Source organism: Mustela erminea, chromosome 6, assembly GCF_009829155.1.
Source record: "Mustela erminea isolate mMusErm1 chromosome 6, mMusErm1.Pri, whole genome shotgun sequence".
NCBI classification, from domain to species: domain Eukaryota; kingdom Metazoa; phylum Chordata; class Mammalia; order Carnivora; family Mustelidae; genus Mustela; species Mustela erminea.
The window spans coordinates 51,959,473-51,965,963 of NC_045619.1; the positions used below are offsets into that span (position 1 = coordinate 51,959,473).

Below are 6,491 nucleotides of genomic sequence, written 5' to 3' on the forward strand. Positions count from 1 at the left end.
ATGAAACATGAAATGCCTTTCATGAGCCCTTGTTACAGAAAGCTACTAGATGTTGTCCACTATAGGGAAGGAGTAAACAAAATAAACAATAAATAGGACTCCTGAACTACGGCAAGGGAATTCCCGTGATAAAGGGTCAACCAGAGTTGAGCAACATATCCAAATGGGAACGGGAGTGGCTCTGGGGTTGGGGGAAGTGTGGAAAGTGGAAGTGACTGGTTATCTGAAATGTTCCATTATATGTAAAATTGTATTGGGAGGCTACTGAAAAATAGAGGAAGAATTTCTAACGAGATAGTACGATGTCGCTTGGACTGGGAAAGTTAAACTCTCTCCTATGATTCATCAGTCTGGGAAGATAAACAGATAATTGCTAATGTTTCTCCCACACTGCCATTAATAACGTGTCATAATGCCCCCAGAAAAATCCCTCAAGCTAGGCAGCGTGGGAAATTTTGCTGATAAGAGAAAAGACCGGTAAGAATGAAACATCACAATTCTGCCTAGAAGGTCTAAGTCACTTTGACACAACAAGGTAACTTTAACTTCCAGTCCAGGTGCACAACTTGAGATAAGGATGTTCCTGCCATGATATTCCACAGTCACCTTCATTTTGTGGTTTCCAGGGACATAGGAGCCTGGGACCACTTCACATTCCAGACCCAACACTGATCCCTCTACACATAGCCCTGCTTTGTGCCTATCAGAACGCTGCTTCATCTCCATTTGCCCTAACCACCAACCTTCTCCCCCTCCAGTCCTGTACAACCTACCATTTCTTTGGGGAGACATCCCATGATTGCTCTGGTGTGAGGAATCCCTTATTGTATGGTCTACAGGTCTGTCTACACGAGGCTGAGGGTGAATGAACAAGGACAATTTGGAGGTCTTTGAAATTTGCCCAAGACCCTGGCTGCTTCTCCTGGGCCCCCTGCCTCAGTAATAACACGCATATCTAAGACCCCGGAGCCTTAACCTGCGCAAGGCCTCTCTGTCTCTGACGGCATCAATTTTGTACTTCATCTGGACTCTGATGATCTCAGGCCCTTCAGAGCTGGGTTTATTATTTATCTCCTGAGTCTGAGAATTCTAATCAGACTTTGGTACCATCAGTGAAATCTGGTTTTTAACACCCTTTCCTGTCTTCTGTCTCCTTGTCCAGTATATTTTTCTTTCTTTTAGATTTTATTTGTCGGAGAGAGAGAGAGAGAGAGAGAGAGAGAGCGTGTGCACGCGTGAGCAGAGGGTGTGGCAGGCAGAGGGTAGACGAGCAGACTTTGACGGTGATAGTAATGTCAGACGGGTCTTGAGCTTGCTCCCCTCGCTTAGAATCAGAGAGAGTTTGCTTCTCATAGATCACTGAGTACAGGATAGGCCTTATAGATTTTGTGATGTCATCTTGTCCGTCAGCCTGCCTGTTCCCTCACTGATGGCAGAAGGTAAATGCTACCTGGAGATCACAGCCTACTCTCTATTCTTCACCCGCAAGCCAGGAGCGGTGTCCTCATTAGGGCTCCTCCTCTAGGGCTGCCCATGAGGACGTTAGGGAACACTGGGCACAAATGGGGTGCTGTCTGGTGAGCAGCTCTCCCCTTTGTCTTCTTCGCCATGGGAGGCTGGTGGTTTTCTGGGTATTCCAGATGTGCTCACATCTGCCTCCCCATAGGAAGCAAGAGATTTTCATTCAGCCACCAAATTTCACTGAGCTGCCTGCTACAACCTGGGGCAAAAAGGTGAGAGGGAGGACCAGAGGAGATCTTTGGTATGAAAGAGCCCCCTGGTACCCTTCCTTCCCTGAGACTCATCTCAAAACAAGCCCAATTTCAACATGTAGGAGCCTAAAGGCTGGGGCTCATCTTTACGTATGGAGAGTCTAGATCTCATGTTTGTTTCAAAAAAGAGCTTGTATGCATTTGATATATAAGCTCCTTAAACAGTATTTCACGTAAGTTCTCAGATATATGGACGATTCCTGATGCAGTCCTGTTTCTGTGGATGAGTGACATGGGGACATGCTGTTTGACTTCCAGAAAACTTCTCCTTTTTCTGCTCTCTTCAGCAACTCTGCAGCTGCTTTATCTATATTCCTGTATCTCAGGGTCATGGCATTTACAAAGCTGGAAGGAATCTTTCAGATCAAGTCCAATCCTTCCACTTTACAGATGAGAAATCCCAGCGGCTTGCTCAGAGCCATGGAGCTCTCAGCCGCAGAAGCAAAGTCTGACACCACAGTTCTGTGCTCTCCCCTTCGGATGCCCAGGCTTCTGAGCTCTGTGGTTTTCACACATTGCTTAGGCTTCTCGACTTGATCAGAAAGGGCTCCAGGCCACTGAATGTGGACTTTCTCATACACGTCTCCCCATTCTTTCCCTTCAAGACCAGAGATTAATGAGGTGCTTAAAATTTGTACTGAATTCATATTTGTGACTGTCTTTGTATATGTCTTCCTAGCTTAGGCTTTGGTACAACTTACTACTTTCTAAGGTGGGGAAATAGAGAAGAAATAAAGGAGAGTGAGCTAAAGTTACACGTACTTACTTAGCATTAAAATATCAACCACAGGTCCTGCCTTGAGACCATTTAAGTTTTCATGTGGGGTTGGTTGGGATAGAGGTATGTAAGGAACCCAGGACAAATTTCTGAGGCACCTTTACACCATAAGGTATTGATGAGTGACAGAAGGAGTTTAATCCTGAAGAGGTGACCTGATGTTGAGCTTTCTTCTGTAGGTGGCCACAATGCTTTGATCTACATGAAAGGCTGGAGCAAGGGATCAGCTGATTTCTACAAGTCAATCCATTCTTATTTCATCCAATTCAGTTCCCATATGGCTGTCTTTGTAAGTCAGTTCAGTGAGAAAAATAGCTATTAACTGCCTACTATACAAAATATTGTGTTAAACATTGGAGACAAGATGAGAGAGAGTTTTTGTTTTTGAGGGGATAGGATTCTGTAAGGCACATATTTATTTATTTTAAAGAGAAAGAGAGGGGCGCCTGGGCGGCTCAGTGGGTTGGGGCCTCTGCCTTCGGCTCAGGTTATGGTCCTGGGGTCCTGGAATCGGGCCATGCTAAGCAGGGAGCCTGCTTCCCTTCCTCTCTCTCTGCCTGCCTCTCTGCCTACTTGTGATCTCTCTGTCAAATAAATAAATGGAATCTTTGAAAAAAAAATGAGAAAGAGAGAGCCAGCCTGCAAGCAATGAGCAGGGGGAGGGGCTGAGAGAGAGGGAGAGAATCCTCAAGGAGACTTGGCACTGAGTGCAGAGCCTAATATGGGGCTCTATCCGAGAACACTGAGATCATGACCTGAGCCCAAAATCAAGAATAGACCCTCAACCGACTGAGCCAGCCAGGAGCCCCTGTAAGGCAAATATTTAAATAATCTCCTTAGAATGGGGTAGTATCTTATTAAAAGATTTTATTTTATCATACTGTGAGTAAAAAGATTTCTGGAAACAGGCTACTAATCTCCAAACTAATAATGCTAGCAAGCTCTGCTTTGGAAGAATAAATCACCACACTTTCTAGGGATAGATTCCCCACTGATGAAGGCTCTGTGTGAAATATTCTGTGAGGGTTTATATGTTCACATTCTCCAATGTGCACGCACCACACTTAGCACTGTGGTGCCGTAACAAAGGCACTGGATCAACAATCACAGTGTAGGATAAACTTCTGTTTCCTTCCATGTAATTGTTTTGGAAGGCTACATTATTTAACCGTTTGGAGGCAATTTACTCATCTTTAAAATGAAACCACTGGAGGGGTGTGTGGTTGGCTTGGTCAGAAGAGCATGTGATTTTTGATCTCAGGGTTTTGAGTTTGAGTCTCATGTTTGGTGCAGAGATCACTTAAAATAAAGAAAGAAAATTTAAAAAATAAAATGAAAGGGATTAGAGAAGATGGTTTTTCTACATTCTCTTGGGGCTTCTGACATCCAAATTATGCTATTCCATATCTGAAAGATGATATTTATGAACAGAGGGACTTTGAAACCTAGATTCCCCATATTTTGACAGTGAAAAAAGCATAAAATAAACTATTAAAGGAACAATAGATGCTTGAATTATACTAGGCCTCACATTTTGTAGATTTCTTTATCAGATATCTTCCTTAGTGTTTATAGATCACAGTCATTTCTGTTTTAGAATTTTTTTTTTAAAAGATTTTATTTATTTGAGAGAGAGACAGTGAGAGAGAGCATGAGGGAGAAGCAGACTCCCCGTGGAGCTGGGAGCCCGATGCGGGACTCGATCCTAAGACTCTGGGATTATGACCTGAGCCAAAGGCAGTCGTCCAACCAATTGAGGCACCCAGGAGTCCCATAAATAAAAGAGGATCTGGGGGCACCTGGCTGGCTCAGGTGGTAGAGCATGTGACTCTTGATTTAGGGGATGTGAGTTCAAGCCTCACACTGACCCTAGAGCTTACTTTGCAGGGGGGCAGGAGAGGATCTGGTTTTGGATCATTTTTCATATCATCAGATGATGTTTGATAATCTACCAGACAAGGGGAAAACATTAAGCACTTACATAAAACGCATACCTGTATGGGTGTCAAAAACACACGACTATAATTTTAATCCCGCTTCAGGCAGGATTATAAAGAGAATTTGCTCACCTTGCTCCAAGTGCTATACCCAACCTCCTCCTGCAGGAGGCGCTCCAGACACCAGCCGTGCATTTACTCCATCCATTCCCCCCTCCTCTGACCCTTCTACACTCCCATCAGGCAGGAGTAGGGTAGAAAATGCACAGCTTTATGTGGTAGTGTATTTAAGGTGTTTAAAAATCCCACATCAATACCTGACTGAACCGCCCCCAAAACAAAACAAAAATCCCAACTAAAATATGCTGCATAAACTGACCCCAACCAAAGATATATAAGGTCCATTGACCTTTTTAGTTTTCTAGGAGGAGAAACTTACTATCATTAGTTCTTTTCCATGTGTTCTGAGGTATTTTAATTGTATAAGCAAATTAAGGCTCACTGAAAATAAAAGCTATTTTTTTAAAGCTAAAGATTCTCCATCTTTCTCTAGAAAACTTTGAACCTAAATGACTACGAAGCATAAAATTTGAATTACAGAAATGTTCATGGCTTTTAATATCTCACCTTCAAATTGCTTTCATTTTCTCAGTTTTTCCTCAGTCATTTTATTTTATTTTATTATTTTTTAAAGATTTTATTTATTCATTTGACAGATAGAGATCACAAGTAGGCAGAGAGGCAGGCAGAGAGGGAGAAGGAAGCAGGCTCCCCACTGAGCAGGGAGCCTGATGCGGGGCTCGATCCCAGGACTCTGGGATCATGACTGGAGCCGAAGGCAGAGGCTTTAACCCACTGAGCCACCCAGGCGCCCCTTCTCAGTCATTTTAAATAATGCCTTACGAGCTTTATTTTTTCTCCATACTTGAGGGAGGAAAAAAAAAGTATCTGAAATGAAGAATTAGCTTGAGATAACTTACCTCTACCTTGGCTCCCTTGGCTCCACACCAACTTGGATTTCCGATTCTTTGAGCAGGTCAGTGATTTGGGGAACCAGTAAAAGAGATGGGCTATTCTTCTGAAGGTCCTGTTGAAGTCACTTCTAATGGCCATAGCTAAAACTATGAATGTTCCAGAATGACTCCCTACAGAAAATATGGATGATGAAAGCACAGTAACACCCACATATGACACTTTAGCTGTGAACTCTCTTCCAGCCAATATGTCTGGGGACCACCTGTTAGCCCTAAATCCCCTTCCCCTGTCATTCCTTTGGTTTGTCCTTTAGACCTTAGCCCTCATAACTTAGAAACTGTATTAATAGATGTTCTTTCTAAAGAAAGCGTTTTAAGCTTCAGAAACTCTAACCTATTATAACACTTGATAATTTTTAAGCTAGACCGCCCCTCCCTCTTTCAAAAAAAACACAGTTACTTTCAATGGAGGAGCAAAGTTACCAGTATCCACTAAAGTTCAGCATCCAGCAGAATTTCAATGCAATTTGTAGGACTTGGTGATTAACAAGCTGCCTCCCAAAGCCATAGCCTTGAGTGCAGTTGTTTTGCACAAATTTAAAATGTTTTATATTGTACAAACTGAAAACTTTTCCAGTGAAGACATCATGTGTGTTTTAAACTCTGTCAAGAATTTGTCCTGGAAAAAAATTTTGATTCTTAGAAGCCAAGAAATGTGTAAAAGAACAAAGATTCTTGCTAAGATTCCGTTTTGGAATTTGACCCTTAGCTGAATATTTTTCTAGACCTTTAACATTATTGTGTACTATTTCAGTGGACACCAATGTTTAGCTCTCTACTAAACAACTGCGGCTGAGGTTCTGATCATCCCACCTGAAGCTATGTTTAACCACTAGTCCTTGTGCTTTTTGTCAAAAGAAACTTAGGATAGCTTGCTTAGTCCCTCAATATCCTGATGTAGTGTCTGAGTTGTGTGTTTATACACCACACTAAATCTTTGATGCTGATTTGTATGCTAAAAAACACAAAC

At 42.6% G+C, this 6,491-nt stretch overlaps 1 long non-coding RNA gene across 1 annotated transcript in view; it reads right to left on the reverse strand.

The window, feature by feature from the left end:
• The window catches only part of LOC116593216, a 45,389-nt gene extending 39,120 nt beyond the window's left edge, over positions 1 to 6,269 (reverse strand). Inside the window, exon 1 of the long non-coding RNA XR_004286833.1 lies at positions 5,468 to 6,269. This is a non-coding gene — a long non-coding RNA (uncharacterized LOC116593216). The remainder of the gene's footprint in view (positions 1 to 5,467) is intronic.
• Positions 6,270 to 6,491: the final 222 nt, after the last annotated feature.